The following is a 26,863-nucleotide window of genomic DNA, read 5'->3' as shown; positions in this document are numbered from 1 at the left end:
AGAAACTACTTGTCTCGGGAGGTGGGACAACAGCTCATCCCTGTCTATCACAGGCATGGAGGTATTATATATAACTGGAGAGCGTGACTAAGTCCCGCCCTCCATACAAATTAATGACCGATGCTAGGCTAGTAAATCCGGCCAATTTTCGTCAACGCCATATTGAACACTGGAGCTCCGATCCAGCGCCAGTCGGCTCTGACTATGCGCAAAGTTCCCAAGCTGGAAATTACGCATGGACCTACATTGATTTCTATTGGACATTCTGGAAAAAGGGAGTCATACTCCAGTTCAGAGGGTGGCGATAATGCACATACCTTTCTTGCCGCGTAACAACAAGCAGAAAAAGTTGCTCGGGAACGCACACCTGAGTCCAGTGGAGTGTCGCACGGAGTAATGATTGGCTGTAGGTACCCGTCCACCAACATGTACGCGCATGAGAGCTCGTGCCCAACACGGATTTTCGTGCACGGAGCTGGTTCTAAATGCTCCATGAGGCGCCATAATTGAAAATGGCGCTTGCTAACTTGCCGAAGCTAATCAACACAGCCTTGACCCCCTGATCACAGGGTATCTAGTGATAGCCTGCTTCAACGAATGCAGCATGGAGGCACTCAAAATGCAAATGAGTGTCTCAATTCCGTCATATGGGCCCGCTGCCCTAAAACAGTCTTTGTGGGAAAGAGCAGGGTTGCGGCAGCAGCCAGCATGGCCATAGCTATACTTTTAATGAGGGGGGCCTCTGCCATGCTTTCAGTGATGGCCAATCTCTGGCTAGAGAGCACTCTGGTCACCATCAATGAAATGTCCCAGACAGAGATGCTCAGGGTGACAAGGGCAAATGCCGTTCAAACAGCAAGTTTTAAACGGAAACGCAAATCTCTTAGCTCTGCCAAGAAAATCCAAAGGCATCAACAAGAGCTGCTTGAGGGGCCCACATATGGTGCTGGAATTGGCTAAACACCTATGTGTTGTTCTTGGTGTGATAATTGACCAGTGTGTTCTGTTAGGTAGTTTTTGTATCGGCCTGTATGTTTTGGTTGGTTTTGTTGTCCGTCATGAGCTTGTACTACTATACACATTGTAATATTGATACTCATTAATTATAAATTCTTCATGTAATTTGGATAACATACAATGATCAGTCTGGATATTACATGGATACATTGACCTTACTAGGCCTTAAAATCATTATTTTGTCAGTAAGTTGTCATTTTCAACAGAAATCTGTGGAATTTTGCCATAAAAATCTTTAAAGACCGTTTTCTCAAAATGACTCTTTTCTCACACTCCAAGCTCAAAAACTCCACCTCTGTATCACCTACATACACCAAACTTTCCAGTTTTATTCCTAAGTATATTGTGAAGACTTGTCCAGAGGGGTTTGTTGATTTATTATTCTAAGCCTGACTTATATGACATTTTATTCTTAAAAATGAGGCGAAAATTGTATGGGTATTGGCAGTTTTTTCAGGTTTACTGGAAAACAAAATGAAATATCCATAAACCCCTTTGGACCTGGCTTTGTCTAATGTTGAGTTTTCGTGGTTTGAAATATATGCAAAGTAGCGCATAATTAATGAGATAACGCCTCATTAGCATATTTAAACATTAAATTACAAAAAACTTGCAATACATTTTTTTCACACATTTATGTGAGTAATCAGCTGGTGAAGTTTCATGAAGATATCTTTAAGTTAAACATTTTACCCTATTCACCTGTAGTGTCTCGCCTTAATAACGATTCTAAAATTAAAACGATCATTGTTTTATGTTGTACTCAATCTTGTGGCCATATGTCAATGTTGCTGGTCTTCAAAAGGAATTAGCGAAAAAAATCGCGAAAAAAACGAAACGTTAATTAACATATTTCCATGTCAAATGTCCCGCAAATTGACAGCATATGCTAGAATACCCGACCTTTAACAAGTATTAGTATAGCTAATACTATTTGTGCAATAACTTGTGAATAACATTAGGATAACTGACCTTGTGAGAGCTAGTCCATTCTAGTTTGAGCCAGCCCAGGCAAAGGCTAATCGACAGCCAATGATCCTAATCGACATCCAGGCTTGCTGCAGGCCTTGATGGAGGCCTTGATGTTCTGTGCTGTATTACAGCTCGTACAGGTCATCTCGTGCATCAAATTCACATACCAGAATTCCCATTTGCCATATCAGTTTCAATATCAGCATTCAATGAATTAGTATTTAATATTAAATTGTAGTTACTTATCAGCTTTCTCCACAGACCGGGAGCCTATAGCTTCCAAAAAAGATGGCGGCTATATATTTTAGTTTCTGCAAGTGAAGTCCCACCGCTAGCGCCCCCTCTTGGAAAAATGAGGAAAGTGTTTGTAGTTTCATCTACTCGACAAAGATATAGGACTTCCTGCTTTCAATGATGTAAAATGACGATTTTTACCAAGTCCAACATTGAAAACCGTATTTCTCCCGTCTCAAGGCAAACTGAGGGAATGTTGCACGGCCATTCAAAAACATGACTGGTTTTCTAAAGATACAAAGCTTAATGCTAATCGGTGAAGTGTCCCTTTAAAGGTGTGTGTGATATCATGTTTTTCCACAACAGTGAATAGGTTACTCTCCCAGCGATCAGCTAATTTCCTTTTTCCGCGTTCGCCTTTATTTGCTAAGAGAACCCTGTCTCCAATTTCTATAGCCGCACCCTTGAACCTCTTGTTGTAGAGATCAGCCTGCCTCTGCTGCTGCTTTGTTGTAGAGATCTGAGCAACTTTAATGGCTTCGGCCAATTCATGCCTGAGACGTTGCACATAGACATTATAATCCACCACTTGATCATCCAAAAGGGCAGATCCAAACATCAGGTCAACTGGTAGTCGGGGGGTCCGACCAAACATCAGCTGAAACGGAGCATACCCTGTGGTCTCATGCACTGTGGCATTATAGGAAAAGGTAAGTGATCTCAGCAGCTGGGGCCACCTGTGCTTTGCCTTGGGAAGAAGGGCCCTTATCATACTCCCAAGGGTGCGACTGAACCTCTCGACAGATCCATTGCCCATTGGGTGGTATGGAGTGGTATGCGATTTTTGGACACCAGCAACAAGCAACATCTCGGCAATCAGACTGCTTTCAAAGTTGGCACCTTGGTCTGAATGTATACGTTCGGGAAATCCGTACACACAGAAAAAGTTGTTCCATAGTTGTTGAGCAACAGCCTTAGCTGACTGGTTGGGACAGAGGTAGGCCTGGGCCAGCTTAGTAAAGTGGTCAGTCACCACCAGCACGTCAAGGGACTTCTTAGAGGAGTCTTCAGCTGACCAAAAGTCAATGCAAACCAACTCGAGAGGCCTGGATGTTGTGATACTCTCAAGTGGTGCTCTGGCTTCGTTAGAGGCAAACACAAGGATGTCGTCCAAGTAGCAAAGGAGGCTTAAGAAGTTTTGATCTCCAAAGATGGCCGTCATCATCCACATGAATGTGGCAGGGCTGTTACACAGGCCCTGGGGCAATCTGTTGTATTCATACAGGCCAAATGGCGAGGTGAACACTGAACTTCTTGTCCTCCTCATGAACTTTTACATTGTAGAAGCCAGATGTCAAATCCATGGTCGAAAAGAATGCATTCCCTCCAAGAGCAGCCAAAGCGTCAGCCTGGTGAGGCAGGGGATGCGCATCTTTGATGGTGCGGGTATTCAGCCAGCGAAAATCCCTGCAGAGCCGCAGGTCACCATTCTTCTTCCAAACTAGGACAAGTGGCGATGCATACTCACTCGTAGATTTTCTGATGATGTCTCGCTCCTCCATTTCATTCAAAGCTGTCCGGAGCTTGTCATAGTGGGAAGGAGATAGACGACGGTATGGCAGCCTAAAGGGTCTGCTATCGCTTAAACGGAAACGATGAACGAATCCTTTAGCCTTTCCGCAGTCTAAGCTGTGGCGAGAGAAGATGGATTCATACTTGGCTAGTAGATCGACCAGCTTTGCTTTCCAGAATGGAGACAAGTGAGTCGAATCAACGTCAATATCCTGCAGACCTAAGTCATGAAGAACTGTTCTAGCATAGAACGTTCAGAATCAACAGTCAAGCTCTTCTCGCTGCCGGTGTCAGTCAGTTGAACAGTCCTGGTTACATTACAATGTCAGTCTGGTCAGTCAAATACAGGCAGTCATTGTCAAAGTCCTCAAGTGCTACACAGGGAGAAACGTCAGCAATCTTACAGTTGCGCCTCAGAGTCACAGACGTATGGGAGGGGTTAATAACTTTCACTGGAACACATCTGTTACCCCACAGTGGCGTCACAATACGTCCTACCATGACTGTCCGTGGCACTGTTCGCGACTCACTCGGCTCTACAACTACTGTGCTGCCAGCGGAGAGACATGCATGGCTGGGGAGATAGCCCCACACTAAATGCTCTTTCATGGGCTCTAAAGTCACAGCATGTTTCAGTTTAACAATGCCCACTTTACCAGGCATCTCACCACCTCTCCATTTCTCCACAGTGGCAAACAACTGCAGCAGTGCTTCTTCCTCTCCAGATGACTGATGTGAAAGAGATACTTTTCCCCAGAAATCTTCAGATGACTTCATCACACGAATGAGGTGCTTTATCACGTTACTTCCCAAAATCAAATCATCACTTTGGCCGTCTATGATGAGTGTGGGCACTGAAATGTAACAATCAAAGACCTTCATCTGAAGCTCGCAGACACCCACAGGGTTAGTCTTCAAACCTCCACAGCCAATCAGAACGACCGAAGTTGGAGAGATAGAATCAAGAGAAATAACACTGGCCCCCTTCAACATTGGAAGTAAGCGTGAACTCAGAGAACAAGCCATTGAGCCGCTATCATAGCACGTAGCTCCACTGTGTCATGAATCAATACATTGGTGTAGAAAAGGTTATCTGTTGCAGACAGTCTCTGTGTGTTTTGAAATATCAAAGTCGATTCATTGCCTGCTGATGCACAAAACTGAGAATACACAGATTCAACGTCGACATCATCATGTGGGGACATGGCAACTGGCCCTCCACTAGTCCCCTCCTCGTGCGGGCCAGCTAGTTTCCCTGCTGAGTAGGGACGCCAGATTGGGCAGCAGGTGAGTCAGAAGCAGGGGGGCCTGAACAAGTGACTGCTCGGTGTCCAGCAGCATGGCAGCGGAAGCAAAGGCGTTCATTTCGGCAGTGGGACACAGTGTCATGATCGTCACAGCCGCAGATAGCACATGGGCCTCGAGCCCTGGTTTGACCGCCAGACCTAGGCTGTCTAGAGCGTGGAAAAGAATCTCGCTGAAGCAAGCACTCTAGAAGAGTGATAACATGTTGAAAAGAGCGTCCCTCACTTGTCAGCGGCTTACCAGCCACAGCAGGTTGAAGAGCGGGGGCAGGAGGACTGACTGCTGTCTGAACATGGCTTACCAGAGCCTCTTCAGCCTGAGCAGAAGGCAAGCTATTGGTTGGGCGCATAGCACACTGCCGCTGCTGCAGACGCTTCTTCTGGTGGTGCTCATCCAGTCTCACCTGAACATCGGTGGCAGTCCACTCTTCAAGTGGCCTACTGCTAAAGGCCAAGGACAACTGAGGGTCGGGACAGTGAGTGACAAACATGACTGCCACCTCACCAGAAGGGTTATCAATAGTCTTGCCTTGACTCTTTAGTCTCTAAGCAGCAGTGTCGACGGCCTTGTTGAGCCGGATCCAATGGTCAACAGCACTCTCAGTGGGAAAGGGTTTTGTGTCATAAAAGTCAGCCAAAGGCATAAAAGAAGTCACTGAGTCGCTAAAGTGTTGTTTGAGAATGTCAAAAATGGGCTGAGGACCTGACTTTAAATCTAGAGTACACTGTAACAAATTGCTGTAATTTTTACAGTAAATATTAACAGTATGATATTGCTTTTGAGATATTACAGTGTTATTGTATTTTACCATGAATTCTGGGTATACTTTTTACAATCAACAGCAAATTGGGAAAGTTAAAGCCAGTTAAGCTGTTGATGAATGCAACCTCAATAAAGACGCACAAAAACTGTCAATTTTTATGAACCAGAATCTTGACACATTTACTCTTCCTTTCCTTTAGTATGATATTTTTGAGATATTACAGTGTTATTGTATTTTACTATGAATTCTGGGTATACTTTTTACAATTGACAGCTAATGGTTAAAGTTTAAGCCAGTTAAGCTGTTGATGAATGCAACCTCAATAAAGACGCACAAAAACTGTCAATTTTTATGAACCAGAATCTTGACACATTTACTCTTCCTTTCCTTTAGTAAGTTGCTTTGGACGAAAGTGCCAGTTATTACAGTTAAGCGACTACAGAGCTCGTTTACATTATTCTTCTACATGTGGGTGAGTTGGGGGAGGGGACAGATACTGCTGAAGGATTTATGGGATTGCAGATTGGATGGTGGTCAGAGTGGCGCCAGCGCGATTATCATCTTCTTGGAAAGCAAGTGAGCAGATTTGCCGTGAGCATTCAGTTAAACCATCTTTATTTCTTTGTAATAGTAGTCCACCAATAATCATCATACCTTCCATTCAAGTGAGTTTAACCTGCAGTAATTATCAACGAATACTAGTTCGAACCCCTGGTTTTTTTATATCCATAACCAGCCTAGCAAGCTTGGCTAATTGTTAACGTTAACGTTACCTATAGACTCAATGATTAACAGAATGCTAGCTAGCTAAGCAAACGTTACTGTTGTGGTATAAACACAGTACAACTTGATTTATTTGTTTAGATAATTGTTAATGTCACGGTTCCCATTAGTCACTGTTATGAATTTGTAGTTTTATCAAAAAAAGTGTTGTGTCAACGAGTTAATGAGTAATAAAGCCAACCCACGTGGCCAGTTAGCTAGCCTACACGAATTGTTCGCTGGCTAGTTTTACATGTGGCCAGTTAAATAGCCTACACGAATCGTTAGCTGGCTAGTTTTACATGTGGCCAGTTAGCTAGCCAACATGAATCGTTAGCTGGCTAGTTTGCGTTTTTCACTGCAACATACTTAACGAAATAGCATTTCAATATAAAATATTTGTAAAAAAATATTTATTTTTAAAAATTAATGTTGATAAATTACGACATGAGATTCAATGTTTTGCCATGTTTAAATTATCTATCTATCTATCTATCTATCTATAAATGCAAGGAACGTCTGTCTGTGTGTCACTCTGTCTGTCTGTCTGTGTGTTCCACGCATAACTCTCAAACCGCTCATCCAACTGACCTAAAATTTGACACATGTATTGCTATTGACATGCGTGAGTGCAGTGCAAAGTTTGGTCATGTTCGGACAAAAAATTACAAATATATCGTCAAATTAAGAAAAATACACTTCTACCGCAATCCCACAATTCTACCGCTCTCCGCACTAGCCACTCCCCTTCTCATCTCACTCTCACTCCAGCATAGAATCAAAAAAAAGCTCATTTCGCTGACAAACTCACGTGTTGCCATTCATGGAAATTATGATGTCTCACTTAAACAACGGACCGTTTCAAGATTGTTGATCTTGGATAAACATGAGTCCGACACACATGCACCCATGTTGGTAAGCAGGCTGTTAAAGTCACGTAACGTTGCATAGGCTACTCATACATCAACAACCGCGGTTGCCTGATCAGGATATGCCGACACACACACGTCGGTAGCATTCTGTAAAAAATTGCATTTAAAACAGCCGCTCTTGACTCTATCTGGACATCAGCTGGGTATAACATTCATTCTACATTATCGCCAATCTAACATGATCTACATCAGTGGTTCTCAACCTTTTTTGGACAAACGCCCCCTAACCTCTTGATGATCCTCTTAACGCCCCCCCCCCCCCAAAAAAAAATCACTAAATATTACAGGCAAAAAAGTGTCGCTGATACCAGAGTTTTGGTTAAAAAAAAAAAAAAAAAAAAAGGGAAACAGAAGTTTCTTATGAGTAATGAAACCTATGTTGTAGAAAAGGAATTAACTAACCCTCCCCCCCATAATATATGATCATAATGATCATCCTTACCACAATTATTGTTATGCTATTTTGCATGCACTTCAAAACAGTCAACATTGCTAACATTGTTCACAAAATGTTATGAAATGTTATTGAAAACATATGCACATCAGTGGACTGCTTTACTAATGTAAAATATAATTACAAGTTTCATTGCTTTTGCATGGTTGCATAATGATTGCATGGAAAAATACTTCTCAAAACAACAGCAATTATATGGGTGCCATTGTTTTTGGATGTTTACCTCATGCAAGCATCATACACTGGTAGGCAAATGGAAAAAATGGACATGTCTTTTTAATAACCTTATTTTTTTAATGTAAGGATTCAGGAAACACAACACCAACTTTTTGTATGGTACACTGTAAAAAATGGCTGTGAAATTCACAGTTATTTACAGGAAATTTCACAGTAGCACTACTGTATATGCTTTTTACAGTAGAATGTTGTAAAATTTACAGTAACGCCCCTACAATTACAGTAGTCCAAGTGTTACTGTAGACATTACAGTAGTCAAAGCACTACTGTAAAACAAACACAGTATAGCCACTATAGTACTGTAAATAGTAAAGTAAACTACTGTATTTTTTCTTTTCAACAATTGGCCAGTAAGTTACTGTAAACACTACTGAAATCACAGTATTTAATTGGTTTTCATTTTACAGTGAATGCATAAAATACTGTAAATGGAAATGCGGTACCTTTACTGTAAAAAGTATTCACAGTAACTTGCTGGCAACAATTGGGCAGTAAGTTACTGTAAAACTACTGAAATCACAGTATTTAATTGGTTTTCATTTCACAGTGAATACATAAAATACTGTAAATGGAAATGCGGTACCTCTACTGTAAACTACAATTACAGTAGTAAGTGTTACCATAGAAATTACAGTAGCCAAAACACTACTGTAAACAAATCACAATATAGCCACTAGTAGCCTGGCTACTGTAAATAGTTAAGTAAACTAGCCTACTGTGTTTTCCCTTTTTTAATCTTATCTTTCTTTTAACTCATAATGACATACCAGAGACGGTTGAGAAAGTCAATTTGATGTCAAGAATTAAGGCTTTGATCACACTATTGAGCAAGCATAACACATTTCAGCCTAATAATTTTCCACGATTGTTTTTAACGGCTGCTTATCGCCTCTTGATAAGCGCATGCGCACACGCAGTAATTCCCATCCCCCACCCCTGACTTTTCAACTCCAGCCAGAGTGACTTCACTTCAACCATCAACCGTCACTTTTCAATTATGAATCTGACTGCAATCTTCAACTCTGTAGCCTACAAACATCATATTCAAGGTAAGAATTACAGTACTTTTGTATGCCAATTGAAAACGGGAATTTATTAGAAATGTATTGTTTTCACAATGAAATGTTAACCAAAGCCATTATTGTCATGTTAGAATCAGCATAGCACATATCGATAGCTAGAACTAGCGAGCTAACGTCGCTAGCGTTAGCGATGTTAGCTGTTAATGTTAACTTTTCCAGTAACTAACTTAACCATCATGTCATGTGGGATTTTTCGAATGATAGTCAATATCATATCTAGCAATAATTCAGTCTGATATGTTGTTATGAATGTAGAGTTTTAGTTTGAATGAAATATCAGACGCAAGTAGCTTAGCTTAAAGTGGATAAAGTTACCATGCAGGCTGAAGGCTGAAGTTAGCTAGCAGACAGACACAGGTGAAAGTTGTTAACGTTAGCAGCTAGTTAGTAACATTACTTTGCGAACTCCATGGGGCATGGGTAGTTAACGTTAAACTTAATACATGTAGTGTGTTGATGCATAATATGTAGTGTTGCTATAACTGGAAAGAGGACCATTAAAACAAATTAATGAAGTAGGCTGATGTGTAAGTTATCTCACCCCTAATTTAGGAACTGTAGTTTTGCATAGTCATGCTCATAGATCCATCATATAGTGGATGTGAAAGGGGAGCATTTGGGGAATTTCAATTACTAGAAATATCATGCCGATAAGTAAAGGGATCTTTAGTTTGTGAAGGGTAGTGTTTGGCTAAATGGTATTCATTTTATAGCCTTTATTTGCCCAATGTTTGGTGACTTACATTGAGGCATGTGTTTATTTAAGATGCATGTGAGTGTAGTAGTGCTTCAGTGATGGTCTTTTCATGTTCTGTGTGTTTTGCAATGTATTAATTAATGTAAGCCTCTTGCTGTTCCCTCTGTTAGTAGGTGGTGTGAGGACTGCTGCCCTGAGAACGCTGTGTCAGAGACACTTAGGCTGTGTGCATTTTGGAATGTTCCAAATGTGTGTCACTTCCATAAGGAAGAAGTTCCAAGCCTGCAAGTGAGTTCACTCACCAAATAGAGACACACGCATATAGCATTTAATATGTGTGCATGTACTGTATTTGTGTCTGTAACTGTTTAGTTTATCCCCTCCTTTCATGTGTCTGTTATGACTTTGTGGGCTCAACTGTCAACAACTGTCCAGGGCGAAGTCGGTCTACCCTGATGGCACTACCTGATGGCACTACCCTGATGATGTCTGTTAGCCATGGCTGCTGCCCTCAACATGGTGTAAGTGTTTGTGTTTTATTTATGTTCATAAATAAACTGATATCAAGAAGTAACATAGATGGTGACAAGGGTGGCAAGGGTGCCTCATGGCAAGGTAATTATCATTTCTATTTCTACATCTGATTGCCTTGCTTATTTTTTAAAGCTATGATTTGTTTTGTATGGCAATTGCTGTTTATTAACAAATTAAATGGCAATTGCTGTTTATTCTTTTTAGGAGCCATCCAGAAGTCCCAGCCTGGAGCCAGAGGCTGCTATTGCAAGTCAGATGGGAGATGGCCTACAGTATGTTAGGCATCAGAAAAGTGGTGTTCGCATGAAGGCAGAGTTGCCGCAGGCAATTATGAGATTAGGTATGATATCACATAGACATACTTCTGTTCAGAAGTGTAGGGTCACTTCGAAATGTTCGGAAAAAAAAACACTGGACATATCAAAGTGAACTCCCAAACTTTGCTATGGTGGTGTATTGTACACATCTGCATTACTTCTATCTATTGCACCTGACTAGTGTGTGTTTGCTTTTATTTGTCACACAACCGGAGTAGTTTGCATTAATTACTGTATATTCATGAACGGGGTCAATTGTAATGTATGCTTTCTTTCTCTTTTTCAGACACTTGACATTTACTGCGAAAGGTACCATCAGAGCACCTCTCCCTACCCTGCAGGATACCTATACCAGAAGAGTACAACAACGGCCCAAAAGTATTTCAAAAGACATTTCACGCTCTGACCACGGACTGTTTAAACCACTGAGGTCAAGCAGACGTCTCTGTTCCCACGTGGCAGACTGAGGGAACACCCACAAAACAGACTGGGGATGAGTTTCTTTACTCCGCATCCTGTACACACACAACTCCTTATACTACATTACATAGACTTGCCAGTTGCCATACTGCACTTACACACACTGCGCTTTTAACCCCCTTATCTGTGTCAAATCAGATAAGGTTGTGGTTGTGTTCAAACCATGTCTACTGTTGTCTGTCAACATCCACTTCAGTCATACATTTGAAATGTCTTAAATAAATAACAAAAGTTAAAATTGTTTTATTGTCTGCAGTTAACTGAAATATTTTGGAATATGAGTTATTCTATTAATGACTGCTAATGTAAGTTCAATTGAATTCACAGTATTTAACTGACCTAGCTTCTACAGGGAAACAACCAATACTGTAAATACAACTAAAAAAAAAAATATCTTAATTTAAAATCAATTGTTTTTCACTTTACAGCAAATACATAAAATACTGTAAATGAAAATGCGGTACCTTTACTGTAAAAAGTATTCACAGTAACTTACTGGCAACAATTGGCCAGTAAGTTACCGTAAATGGAAATACAGCACCTTTACTGTAAAAGGTTTTCACAGTAACTTACTGGCAACAATTGGCCAGTAAGTTACTGTAAATGGAAATACAGTGCCTTAACTGTAAAAGGTATTCACAGTAACTTACTGGCAACAATTGGCCAGTAAGTTACTGTAAATGGAAATACAGCACCTTTACTGTAAAAGGTTTTCACAGTAACTTACTGGCAACAATTGGCCAGTAAGTTACTGTAAATACGACTGAAATCACAGTATTTAATTGTTTTTCATTTTACAGTGAATATATTAATACTGTAAATGGAAATACAGTACCTTTACTGTAAAAGGTATTCACAGTAACTTACTGGCCAATTGTTGCCAGTAAGTTACTGTAAATTTTACAGTAAATTTTTTACAGTGTAGGCTAAGTGACCGAGCAGATAGGCAGAAATTACTGACTTGAAGTTACAGTAAAAAGGAAGATATGCTTCAATAGCTTTTGGCCATGTTATATTCAAATTTGGCAAAACAATACTCAATATTCGACTTATAGTCTCTGCTATGTTATGGACGTTGGAAGAATCCACGTCGTTCTATAAATGTTGTTACATAATTAAATAGCCTTCCAACCGGTTGCAAAGGAGATTTGCTACCAATAACGTTCTTATCAAGTAGTTTCAGTTTCTCTCGCCTAAACGCGCACATGCATGCATTGAATGCACGCCCATAACACCACTTACTTGCATGCCTGTATGTTTGAAGACGCCAAACTAGCGAGTAGCCTATTTCCTGATTACAGAAATTTTGTTTTCTTTTTCTGTCGGTCCACGATTGTTTGATCAGTTGCAAATCAGACGAAGCGCCGGGAATAATTTCACTATGTGGACCGTAGGCCTGCAGTGTTCACGCTGCGGACCGGTGCCGGTCTGCGGCCCATAGTTTGAGAACTAGTACCATGTAGCATTGACATCAATTCAATCATTTGCACAAAGACATCGTTTTAATCAAAATTCAAATGTACACTATGTGTAGTCACTGTCAGAGGCTTAAAAGTTGAGATGAATAACAGTGATTCACGCCCCCCATTTGTGCCCGAGCGCCCCCCTCTATGCTGCCTCGTCCACAATGCCCCCCAACAATGTCCGTACGCCCCCTGGGGGGCGGTACCACGCCCGGTGAGAAACCCTAATCTACATGCATCAACGTCATTGGACAACACGTTTCTTTGAAAACATTGCTTGAACGGGCACTGCACTAGTTTGATAGATGGCAGAAATTAATAACACTAAGTTAATGCGAGTTGAGTGAATGAAAAATGTCGATATTTTTCTTCATAGGTTAGCTAACTTATCCTAATGCTTTGTTTTTCAGAACGACATTGAGGAAAACAACTTGTTCCACAGAATGAACTAGAATGCATTTCCCGGTGGGAAGTGCGAAGTGTGCTTGCTCAGACGCGCAGCGACAGCGCCCGGCAGGAGACGCGACCGCTCGTCCTCAGGTCAAAGCGCCAAAGTTTGGCCAAGACGCGAAGCTGCTTCGAGTTTGGCGGCGTTGCCCTCGATTGCCGAATTCTTACACTGACGTGAAGGGTTGCCTAGGTTCATCAGTGGTATGTCCCAGAGCACCTCCAATGTAAAAATGTGGATGTCATCCCAAAGACATAAAGAGATACCGTATGAGACAAAATGCATTTTTGCTAATTGCGACGCCCCCTAGTGGCCAAATTGCACCAAATTTACTGAGGTTACTTTGGATGGTGTCCAAAATCATCCCACCAAATATGGTCTTGACACCTCAAAGCGTTTCCGAGATTTGACCTCACTTCCTGTTTGGAGGCTTCGCCATCGAATTTCATTGGCTGCCATGGGCGAACGCTTTGATGTATGGAAATGAAATGTACACCTCTAAGGTCTGTAGACCTTGTGTTGAATTATGTATGAGTTGTTCACGAATAGCCAGCATGAAACACGTAACCACTGAAAGAAGGAAGGAGCCTAAGGAACTAGGCATGTTTCTGGAACAAATACGAGTAATGTTAGGAGTATTGCGGGAACATCTGCTGTTTACTCACTGTTGAGTAAGTTGCAATGTGTTATAGCCTCAAATTGATGGTAGAATAAACAGGACGAATCACCTGTTCAAATGGTGTAATAGGATGAAATTTGGTGTTGATATGTCAAAGCAACCAGGCTGTTACTGGTTAACGTTTCTGAATATGAAATCGATTTTGGATTGGTTGCATGTGATAAAAGCTATGCCATTTCCTGTCCAGACAGCATTCATATTCAGAAATACTGTACACCGGCAACAAGGCACACACACACAGACACACACACATACATACACCTCTTTCAAACAGAAGCATCAGTCCGTTACATCTGCCTCTTGTCCACAAACTGCATGTTGCTGAGTTGACCCACAACGGCAACAGCAACGAAGACTTTCACACAAACACACACACACAACACCCCCTCAAACCCAAATATCTGTGTTTTACGTCTGCCTCTTGTCCACAAACTGCATGTTGCACAGTTCACCTACATCTACCCACAATTCTTTGACTTATAAATAATCCCTGCATTAACCCTTTGTTGCCTGCACCGAACATTCCATTTTCTCATACTCAATGGCCTCATGGCACAAAAAGGTGTATTGTGTGATTATGCTACATGGCAGAGATACAATATACCCACCACTGTAATCAGAAGAAACAGGGCTTTCAAATGGTATAAAATATAGCTAATATATTTGAAGAGAACATACATATTTGTAAAATATATCTTCAAAATTCAACCCCAAAAAACACGAAAATATCAATTAGTCAAGATTAATCTCATTTTTCCCCCAATTTCTGTTGTAGGTAGAGAAAAACCTAGAGCATGTTAGGGATTCACAATTTTGTCCTCTATTCACTGAAAAAAACAGAACCAATCTGTCAGCTTTTGTTCAAATGTTATGATAAATTTATTGGACCTTTGCAGATGGCACTAAACATTCCGTTTTTCATACTTGATGCCACCGTGACACAAAAAGGCTTGTTGTGTGGATATGCTAGATGCTAGAGATATAGTAAACCCATCATTGTGATCAGAAGAACTAGCCCTTTAAAATGGTATACATCATGGTTAATAAGTTTAAGTGTAACATACATTGTTTTTAAACAATACCTTCAAAATTCAACCTTAAAAAACACGAAAACATATATTTGTCAAGATAAATCTTATGTTTTACCTAATAGCTATCGCAGATAGTGTGTGAGTTATAGACAATGTTGTGCTCTCTTCAGTGAAAGAAACAGAATCAATGTATTACCTTTGGTTCAAAAGTTATGATCAATTTACTTATAACTGCAAGTTGAAGTGACGAGTAGAATTTTTAAAAAGTAGAATGCTTTCATTCCCTGATTTAAAATTCAACTCCAAAATACACAGATATGTTGGTCATGTAATAAACATAAGTGTATTTAACCATCTCAGTTATATAGCTAAATGTGGCATGTTTTACCTTGCCTTAAGAGCCAATAACCTTTTTGAGTGAGGAAAGACTAAAGGTGAAGTAAAGACTAGCTGATTGAGAATGCTTCTCTCTATGGATCATTCTGTTACGAAAACAAGAATAGAGAAAAGACACTGACACACGATTTCTAATGGAAAAAATATAGTTCAATTTTATTTTAAAATGGATAAATTATATTAAATCTTTAAGAACCCAGGTATAACACTTAAACATTTACAAACAAGCAGTACTAGAACTACAAGAGTAAGAAGACAACTCTGTAACAAGCGTCTACGCTTCCTACCTGACATGGGCCTGTCAGGGAATGGCTAACCAAACCCAAAATAGATTGTCATAAGAATGTTAATTAGTAGAAATGTAAATATAAATGTAATGAAACTATTACCACTATTCCTGTCATTATTATAACAAGTAATAATCTTGTAACGATACAAATTGTGCACATGCGCAGTTTTGCAAGCGCACACACAAACAAAAACATTGTTACTCAGCTGAGGATGTTGGGAGATCACTCCCCTCCTCCTCCTCTTCTTCCACATCCTCTTCACCCAGTAGCTGGCTATCCAGGTACTCCTCCATGTCCATCCCTGCATGATCCTGTAGTTGATGACCTGGAGCTCCTCAGCAGTCAGTTGTCTCCTTTCCCTGAGAGACCATCAACCGTGCATACTGGCTCTTCTCCCCCTCCCATCTAAAATAATGAGGAGAAAAAAGATAGGCCTGTAAATAACTTACTTAGGTTGTTACAATACAATCTGAATCACCTCAAACTATGTCCTTTTTCACTAAAGACACGGTCACTGGAAGGCTGACTGATGACTTGGAGAAATAACACACACACACAAACATAGTTACCCAGCTGAGGATGATGGGAGATTACTCTCCTCCTCTTCTTCCACATCCTCTTCACTCAGTAGCTGGCTATCCACGTACTCAGTGTCCATCCCTTCATGATCCTTGATGCTCACCGATAACCTGGAGCTCCTCTGCGATCAGTTGTCTCCTTTCCCTGAGAGACTCCATCAACCGTGCATACTGGCTCTTCTCCTCCTCCATCTAAAATAATGAGGAGAAAAAAGATAAGCCTGTAAATAACTTACTTGGTTGTTACAATACAATCTGAATCACCTCTATGTCCTTTTTCATCAGTCACTGGAAGGCTGACTGATGATTTGGAGAAATAACATTAGCCTGTGAACTCACTTGAAGCAAGTTAGTATTAAATCCTTGACTAAGCATTACAGACCAGCTTGCAAACCAACACTAATATAAGACAACTTGAGCAAGAAAATAAGACAGAAACCATCTAGAGAGCACATGTATGCACACACACACCGTGTTATTTCGTGGCAGCGTAAAGACGAAATATTGCGTCTCGACGTGGAGTAGAGAAAATACCCACTTGACATGTTAACGTTAGTTGGCAAGTATCGCCATAACCTTGATCAAGAAAATTATAGTCTACGATCTAAGCAATAGCTATGACACATTCACACGTCTTCATATGCAAAAGTAGCCGACAATAAACGAAAACCTTGCGCTAGACCCCTGGCACAATCATCACGTTTGGATACATTAGCACCTTTCATGTTTGACAGATCATATCTAGCAAGCTAATCAACTTGGCTGCATATAACTGTAAAATGTGGTACATATTTCGACGAAATAACTGGTTTATTTGAGAATAAAATAGCCTACCAATAGATGTCCGTCACATAAGGTGATATAGATAGGGCATTTGAGCGAAACTGATCAGGAAAGGAGGGCGCGTCCCGGGCATGTCGAACCAAAAATATATCTGGAGCTGGAAATGTACAGCTAGCGTGCTAACGGTAATGATTGCTGTAGTATTACCTGACAAGCTATTTCGTTCAAACTTGAATACATCTCTAAAGTAACAGTCCTAGTAGTTAGCTTTCCACGTTTTCCATGTTACCCCCCAAGAAATCATTGAAAATAGTAACAGTTTACTAAAGACAACAGTTTGCGAAAACACCAGCAACCAGCTGATGTGAACACACGCAAAATGGTTATATACACACGGCGCAATTACTAGTAAAATGGCTAAATAAAAAACGACGAAATAACTGGTTTATTTGGGAATATAATAGCCTACCAATCAGGTGTCCTTTACATGAGATTATATAGATAGAGCATTTGAGAGACACTGGTCAGGACAGGAGGACGCGTCGTGGGCAAAATATTTCTGGAGCGAGAAGCTCTACCTAACTTACAGCTAATGTTATGAGTTGCTGTAGCATTACATGACAGGCTATTTCGTTCAAATTGAATACATATCTAAAGTGACAGTCCTAGCAGTTACCCCCCAATAAACATAGAAAATAGCAACATTTTACTAAAGATAAGAGTTTGCTAAAACACCCGCAAATGTTGCGAGCTGAAGTAAACACAGACGCATATGTTACGGTCACACACTCACGGTGCAATTACTGGTAAAAATAGCTAAATAAAAACGATTTTGAAGTAATAACATGGATAGGTACAATAACAACACATAAAAAGACTGTTTTACCTCAGTTCATCCACCAGTTTGTCCTTCAGACGACGTTATCATGTCTGATGTATGATGACAGCTAGCGTTGCTCCTTCAGATGCAGCAGGCAGAGGGACATTTCAACTTCTTGTTTTCTCTTCAAGTAGTGAAACAAATTCGCGCCACAAATCCCTTAACCAATCATATCACTGTAAAGCTTATGATGTGACGTTTATGAGGAAGTTTTCATTTATAAAATCAGTTGAGGTATGGCGGAGTTATTAGACTCAACGTCATCGTTCTTGGAGGAACGATATTTACGTGGTTCGTCAACAAAGGGTTAAAGGAGTCATAGAACGCATTTTTTGACCATTACAAATTGATCTTTGAGCCTAAATAATGTCATATGTAAATTTGTGGGGCTGAAAACGCCCCAGGAGCACTGCTAGATCGCCTAATACAAGGTCATAAATAAGCCTTGCAATGAAACAGTTTGTTTTTCCCGCCCACTCAGCAAGTTCATGAATATTCAAATGAGATGCGCGCTGATTGGTCGATTGGCCGATATGTCCTGAAAGTTGATTGGCTCAATCCACCGGTCTGAAGCTAGAGCAAAGTGAAACTACGTTTACTGCTGGTAAATAAAGCCAGTCTTTGATAAAGCTATCAACAATGGATTTAAATAAGGAATACAGCCATATATGTATAAACCGAGTCAGAAGAAGGTTCTGACGAAGATGAAGTGCAGCAGATTCCCCAACAGAATGAATGTGTTAGATTGGTAAGTTTTATCAGTACATTTCTTAGTATAGTAACTCTCCAAAGTTAGCTGTAATAACGCTAGCATTACAACGTCTCTGCCATAGACCACATATCTAGATACTAGCATCGTAAGAGCAGTTTAACAAGAATTATTAATCGAAGGTATGCAAATGAGAGGGGGTGTATCTAAAGGGGGATGGGCGCCTATTACGTGTTATCTGAGCTCTGTTCAGATTGGACCATTTCAACACGGCTGTTTCTATTTCCCAATTTACATACGAAAGCAGGCGGGAGACGCGGTAAAGTCTTTGGTGTTGTCCTTTGGACACTGCTCGCAGCCTAAATTCAACAGGAACAAGGTGAATGTGGTTTTGAATTCTAGGACTCCTTTAAAAAACTGCAATGTGTCAAATCTTAATATATATATATATATATATATATGTGTATACTGTATGGGCAATTCCATGCAAAACTGTCAAGTCCATAACCCCACACAGCGTCAAACTATGATGTGGATGATGATTTCTTAAAAGTTTACCATTTCGCTCTTCTTGTTTGTACAACATATTCAATGATATTGTTAACTTAATCATTTGCATTATATAAATGTAACCTATTTTTCCACCCGTATGTCTCAACATATACTGGAGTCACATTCATAAACATAAACAGGATCCTAGGTTCTCAATTTGCTGGACTCGCTGTCTACCATAAAGTTAAAGATTAGTAATAACAGAAGAAAAGGTAAGACGATGTTGATAGCGTGATTAACTGTGGTGCCTCCACTGAAGAATGTCTTTACCACTGCCCTGGTGGAAATATGTAAATCCTCAGAAATGTCAAGTGACTACAGTTACTTCTACCTGCTTTGATATAGCTTATCCTAAATGAAATACTATGCATAATGCAACAATCACAAAACATTTATTGTATCCTTTGTTTTTAACTCTTAGAATTCAGTTCAGTATGACATAATAAAATGAAAGTACAAAAATAGTTTTTAAACCCCTTTTTAAAAGTTCAACCTATCACTTTCAATGAAATCTCAATTAAGGATTACGTAGTTCTAAATAGTAACTGTGTGGTAATAATTCACCTATACCACCCATAGCCTAAATTAATTAAATGTTTACCATGAACAATAGTTAAATGAAACACACAGTAATACTTTCTATAACACTTTGTATTGGATGTAATTAATTGGACCTAGAATTGTTAACTGCTATAAGTGGGCCAAACTTCCCAGTTTAAGTCTCCACACATAAGCTTGAGTCGAAAAACGTAGCTCCCACTTTCCTTAGCTGTAGTGGAATTCTGGGATTTCTCCCTAAAGCGGAAACTATTATTTTTACTTAATTATAATTACTATTATTATTGGGGAGGTTATAGGTTTGCACTGATTCGGGTAGGTAGTGGCAATATACTGGATGGTATATCGGTTAGAATATAGGACGGAGAAGAGATGGGGTTTAACTTTGTATTGTTCCAGCAGAGACATTCAGGATTTCCATACAGAGAAATATGGGTATGGCTATTTATATACTTTAATATAAACTTTTTGTTCGTGACTACAGTTATTATGTGGTCAATTACGCCATCTAGCGGCGTAAAATGGTACGGTGTAATAGCGTTAAAAACTTCCTCTATTTGGAAATGCAACATCCTTACAACAGTATAACGCTAAACGGTAGATTCCTAAGCGAAACACATTAAGTATTATAATTTCAAAGAACACTTACACTATTACTTCATGGAAATGATGTCAAGAGCAAGTTTAACTATATTAGCAAACCTCTTGCATACCAGTGTGAATTAAATACAAACTTACTTTTCATCAATGACTCGCAACTCTGAATGTCAAAGACTGGATTACTCAGGATAACTGCAGGAATTGTCAAAAGGTAAATTAATTATCTCTGTTTAAGTGCACAACGAACTTGCACGTCTCTGCAGGTACTAACAAAAATAAGAAACTTAACAGGAAGGCACGCGAGTTTACCACATGAAATATCGCAACAAATGCTAAATCACAGTGAACACACAAATGTCCCGGCCTTTTCTACATAATCACTCAAACTATAATGAATTCTACATGCTAATACAGATGTAAACGTGTGCACATTCAAAGGATACACAACGAATCCAAAAGCAGTAGCCTAGCCTACATATAAAAATGCAAAGCGAAAGTAAACAATAGGCCTAATCTCCATGACATCTTCTAAAGACGTTAAACAACATGTTTCAGGCACGTTACAACATGCTGAACAGTAAATAGGCCTATTGTAGGCTACTGGCCTCACTAATTCTGAGCTAGCTCAGCTATCCAGCAAGTTTACAATCACTAGGCAAGGACGAACAAAGAATGCAGGAAATCTTCACTTTTTTCTCCTTTCCTTCATTTATGCTGTAAAACTGTCAATACAAAAATAAACTATTTTCATTTGTCTTGTCTAGCCACGCATATAGCGAATTACCGCCATATCAAAAAACAAAGAAATCTTTCTCACATATCGTATTTTCTGTACTTATGTCTAAACACATATTTCACTAGAACAATGTATACTTACAGGCATTGCCTTCGTATGGGTAAGAAATAACTATAGCAGGTGAAAAACATAAATTGTCTGGAGACAGCAACCAGTGTGAATCATCTCAGTGACTTCTCTCGTTTTAACGCTAAGCAGGAAGTATTTACTAGCCTTCTTTCACTCCAAAGTAGATTCTGATAAGGCCAGTAGATGGCGCTCTAACATAACAAATGACTGGTAAATACTGAGTGCAATAACATAAACGAAATCTTGGTCGGCTCAGACCGTGACAATATTATTGACTAAACAATAAACATGTAGGAATGAGGTGTCAAACTCACTTTATGGTCAATTATCATCACACGCACGCCAAAGATAGCACAATGTCTCTCTCGCTCAGAAAGTGCACGAACATAATGACTGGTGCATACGTGCAGGAGCGGTCTTTCTAACAGAGTGATTTACCCAGAATGCTCCGGTCAATTATGGTAAATAACAAGAAATAAAATCGAATTCCTCTCAAAACATCACAAATATATAAAACAATGTCCTGTAATCATTACAATCTCCTAAATAGTAATTCATTACGAAGAGAAACCATTACAAATTGTCAAAAATGAAACACCGTCACAGTGAGAACTCGTGGGATTGCAACTATAAATTGCACCTGGACATCAATGTGGATTAACACGAGTAAGTCCGTACTTGCCTCTAGAGGCCATGGCGTCGTTAAGATCTACTCAGTCTCGGGATGAGACAACGTTGCGGACAATCCAAGTCAATCATGTGCATTGCACCGTTGCGGAATATCTCAGCTAATTAATTCAGACAATGACAATGGTACGATGTTGCGGTATGTAACCAAGCTGGGCTTAACTGTGTCATAACAACTACTAGATGATGGGACTCGTGCCAGTTCCTTTTGCAAGACTTGGCATACTTTGATTTTTAAAAAAAAAAATATCAACATTGTATCTTAAATCACTCTAGAATGTCCTTTTGGCATTACTTAAGCAATTTAAGATGAGCTATTCTGCTTAATAGTTTACATTCGCCAACACACACGTTTTTGCTAATTATAGAGCCATCAACAGACCAAATAACACCAAATTTATTGAGGGTGCTTTGGATGGGGTCTCAAGTCATCCCACCAAATATGGCTTTCATACGTCACAGTATTTCCAAGATAGGCACACTTCCTGTTTGGCGGCTTCGCTCGCTGAATTTAATTGGTTACCACAGGCGAACGCTTGGACGTATGAAGGCGAAATCAAAGCGGTTGATTCGCCTTGGTCTGTAGATCACGCGTGCCAAGTTTCATGACGATCGGAGGAACTATGCGGCCAGAGTCGCTTTACTTTGACTTTGGACAAAATTCAAAATGGTGGAAAATCCATCATGGCGGAAAATTACATCACATGGTGCGTTGGAATCAGCTGAGTCAGAGGATTCCAATGGTATAAGTTTTATCAAAATCGGCCATACGGATCAAACGTTACAGGCATTAACGTGTTTTCCAACTTTGACCAGTTGGTGGCGCTAGGGCGTGAGAGTGGCGAGCATGAAACCTGGTAGTGTCAATCAGGGTAGTCTCCTCTATCAGCGTACCAAATTTCATGACTTTATGTCTTACGGTTTGGGCTACAGGTGGAAAAATGTGTGGGCATCAGCGCTCAAAAGTCGCTTTTCCATTCATTCCTATGGGAAAAAATCGACCGGAAAAACTGGAATAACGGGAAAACGACAAGGCGTATCAAAAAGCTGTATACAAGCCACCATCGTCGCATCAGGACGCACGCGTGAGAGGTGGAACGGTGTCTCTAGCTCCAAATCCCTAGGACAAGATAGGGAGACAAGAGTTGGACTTAAGATAAATAATATGAAACGCTCGGATAACAATAGTGTGCTTTGCTTGCAGCAAGCACACTAATTAACATTCAAGGTATTATTTTCTAGCCTGACTCTCGCCAGACCCTTGTAGTTCCGCCATGCTCCACCAGAGGTGTTTCGCTGTGAAGCAGACAGCGAACTACAGGATCTGGCGAAAGTCAGGTTAATTATTTTCTACATCTTTACAAAATGTTAACCTGTCGATTTTGCAACAATGAGAGTGGTACAATACTGGCATTTGTACAGCACATGAAATTGCACCAGCATGTCCCCAATTTTGAATTCAGATGTGGTGCACCTGATTGTCAGCGTGTATTTACTAAATGTAGTGCTTTGAAGTCACATATACATCATAGATCTGCCCGAGAGCAGGCACAGCTCAGTGGTTTTTTATCTCATCTGAAAACCCATATTCAATCAGGACTAGAGATTCGCTGTCCTTTTGATTGTAACAAAACATTCAAAGTAAAATCAACATTTGCATCACATGTATCACGAAAACATAGGAAGTGCTCTGTAGACCATCTGATTGAGCCTTCTCCGACCAGTGGAATTGCAGTTAAAGTGACAGATTATTAGAGGACGCAAGCTTGGAGCAAGAGCCTCCTGAAACTGTTGATGAATCACTGTTCATGAGGAATTTGACCCTTTTCTATCTGAAACTACAAGCCAAACTGTTATTACCAGAGTCCACGATTCAGACCATTGTTGAGGAATTTCAGAATATACATGATATGGGTCAGTCCTATTTCTCTGGCAAGCTTCGTGAAAAGCTTGCTTTAATTGATATACCAGAGACAAGAATTAACAATGTCATTGATGAACTAACCAGGGAGGATTTGTTCACAGGTTGCAATAGAGGAGTTCTTAACACAGTCCAATGACGAAAGACTGTTTTCAAGTCCAATTTTCATTACGTTGAGCCAGTGCCCCTTCTTTTAGGGGTTGATGTGTCAGGAAAGGAATGTTTCTGTCAATATGTACCAATTAAGGAGACAATCACTGCTCTCTTTGAGTGCCAGTCAATGAGGGATCAGTATGAGGAGATGCATTCACTTAAACCTGACAATGATTTGTTTGAAGATGTAAGGGATGGCAAGAGTTTTAGCAGGAATCCTTTATTTCAAACTGACCCATCAGCTCTGGGTTTGATCCTCTACCAGGATGCTTTTGAAGTGGTAAATCCGTTGGGCTCAGCTAAAAAGAAGCATAAGTTGCTTGCAGGTTATCTTACATTGTCTGACATTTTTCCTTTCAATAGGTCCAACATAGACCACATGCAACTGGTTCTCCTGTGTAACGGACAACATTTCAAGTACTTCGGACCAGCTGAAGTTTTCAGAACGCTGATTGACGATCTCAAAGATCTTGAAGAGAATGGTGTTGTTGTCAATGACAAAACTTTGAAAGGTTCTTTGTGTGTCATTGCAGGTGACAACCTTGGATCACATGCCATCGGCGTTTTTTTGGAGAACTTCAGCCGTAGTGAACATTTCTGCAGGTACTGCCTTATTGACAGAGCCACATTCCAGGCGACACCCTTACAATCTGGCATAATTCGATCTGTGCAGTCATATCAAAACTGTATTCAGGAACTGGCAGACAGTGGTAGTAATTCAGTATTTGGGGTCAAATTGAACTCTACATTCAATCAGCTCAGTTCATTTCATGTCTGTCAACCTGGCTTGCCACCCTGCCTTGGCCACGATCTCTTTGAGGGTATTGTGGCCTATGATTTGAAGCTGTGCTTTGATGCCTTGGTAAACCAAGAAAAATGCTTTACATTGAATGAGCTCAATTGCCGTATTAAACAGTTTCCATATTCAGGAAATGATGCTGCCAATAAACCAGCTGAGATTCATTTAGGTGGTGAAAAGATTTGTGGTCAGGCGGTCCAGAACTGGTGTCTCTTAAGACTTTTGCCAGTTATTGTTGGAGACAAAATTAAGAACTCAGAGTCAGCTGTATGGCAGCTTGTTTTACTCCTTCGAAAAATTGTTGAGCTAATCTGTTCGCCAGCAATACTTGCAGAGCAGGTGGGATATCTGAGTGTACTTATCGATGAGTACATTTACTTTAGGAGTGTGACTTTTCCCTCTCACAATCTCAAGCCCAAGCATCACTACTTGGTCCAGTACCCATACCTCATCACACAATTCGAACCTCTCATTCGTCTTTGGACTTTGCGATTTGAGAGCAAGCACACTTACTTTAAACAGTGTGCCAGAAAATTGCACAATTTTAAGAACTTATGTTCAACACTTGCTGAAAGGCACTAGCTTTTCCAAGCCTACTTGAGTGCTGGAAGTCTATTTCAGCTCTGTTTGCAAGTGGAAAAGGGTACAGACTTTCATGCTGATGACTGTAATGACTTGATCATGGATTCAGTTGCTCATTTTGAGTTTCAGCCAATGAATACTTTAGCGGCTCTTGAAATCACACTGAAAGTATAAAAAAGGCATGCTAGTTCTCCTGGCCAGCAATGATGAAGGCTTGCAGATAGGCAGAATTAAATTAGTTCTTGTTCACCAGAACACACAAGTTTACTTCATTTGTGAAAAACATCTTGCCATGCAGCTGGTAGATATGGGATTGTATTTCATGACAGGTGAGAAGCCAGTGGTTGTCTGTGTGTACCAAGAGGAGCTGCTAGACTATTATCCTCTCCAGGAGTGTAACATCTGTGGGTTATCAGTGATTGCATTACAACACTCATTTCCATCTTTTTAGGTCATGTCTTCAGAGGAACTCAAACGGGCCATCACATCCATCTTGCCTGATCTTCCTGATCATACCCTGAATGACTTGATTGGTGGACTCCAAGACATTGGAGTTGAAAAGGAATCTGATTTCCCTCTTGTACAAGAGGCCGACCTAGAGAAATTCTTAAGGCCTATTCAGTGTCGAAGACTGCTGAAAGCATAGGCATGTGAAGGTATTGGATTGTTGTTCAAACTCTCAGGATAGAAGCCAAGGTTTTGGTGCATTCAAGATATTGTATGATCAAGTCAGATCTTTGGAAAGATTTTGATAACTTTGTATATAGTATGTGAACTTTTAATGATATGAGAAAAAAAGTTAAAATGAAATGTGTGTTCTTGAAAAGTTCTTAAAATGTGTGTTCATAGCATTCATGTTTTAATATCTATTAACATTTACAGTAAATGTAATACTGCAGTGCTTTAGGTAATGACCTATACTGAAAATGACAACTTAATACATTGTCATTGTACATGTATTGTACTATGTAGTTATTTGCTCATTGTTTTTATACTACTCCTCCTCTTTGTCGTTTCTGTTAGATCAAGCCAGTTGTTCAACTCAACAGCCTTCCTTAGAACAACATCCTGAACCATCAAGCCCTTTGCCTAGTAGGATCAACTCATCACATTCTTCACAATCACCTCCTCCTGCCGCCTCTACTTCTTATGGTTGGGCTGAGACATTTAAGGTGCTGTGGGAAGTGATGCCTCCTGGTGTTAAATTGGCTATCGCCAACAAAAAAAGACCTTCACCAGCAGAGCGAAGGCAGCTGGTAAGGATGGTAGTCGATATAATTAGGAGACATGACGTCAACCCATCAAGACCTCAGTGTCAAATCATAGCTCAGAGCATAGTTAGGAAATACCCAAATAGCTTTGCAGATGTTTTGTCTGATGGTATGACTATCGGCAGTGGGTATTGCTCTTTACTTGTTCAGTTGAAAACCCGTGTTGAACATGTAAACAGAAACAACACATTGGCTCGAAGGCGAAAGGAACGTGTTAGATCTGTTGAATCCGTGACATCGAACCAAAGGCGACCTGTTGA

General features: G+C 40.2%; 1 long non-coding RNA gene across 3 annotated transcripts; it reads left to right on the top strand.

The window, feature by feature from the left end:
* Window positions 1–10,192: 10,192 nt before the first annotated feature.
* Window positions 10,193–11,599, top strand: LOC134071312 (uncharacterized). 3 transcript variants are annotated; one of them, XR_009937045.1, is made up of 4 exons: window positions 10,193–10,315; window positions 10,463–10,548; window positions 10,766–10,901; window positions 11,165–11,599. It is a non-coding gene; the product is annotated as an uncharacterized LOC134071312 (long non-coding RNA). The 3 variants fall into 3 exon arrangements; XR_009937046.1 differs by having other exon boundaries at window positions 10,202–10,315; window positions 10,400–10,548; XR_009937044.1 differs by having other exon boundaries at window positions 10,202–10,548.
* Window positions 11,600–26,863: the final 15,264 nt, after the last annotated feature.

This window comes from Sardina pilchardus, chromosome 23 (genome assembly GCF_963854185.1).
Source record: "Sardina pilchardus chromosome 23, fSarPil1.1, whole genome shotgun sequence".
Lineage (NCBI taxonomy): Eukaryota > Metazoa > Chordata > Actinopteri > Clupeiformes > Clupeidae > Sardina > Sardina pilchardus.
The sequence above is the reverse complement of the archived record's forward strand: the minus strand, read 5'-3'. Positions and strand labels throughout refer to the sequence as shown.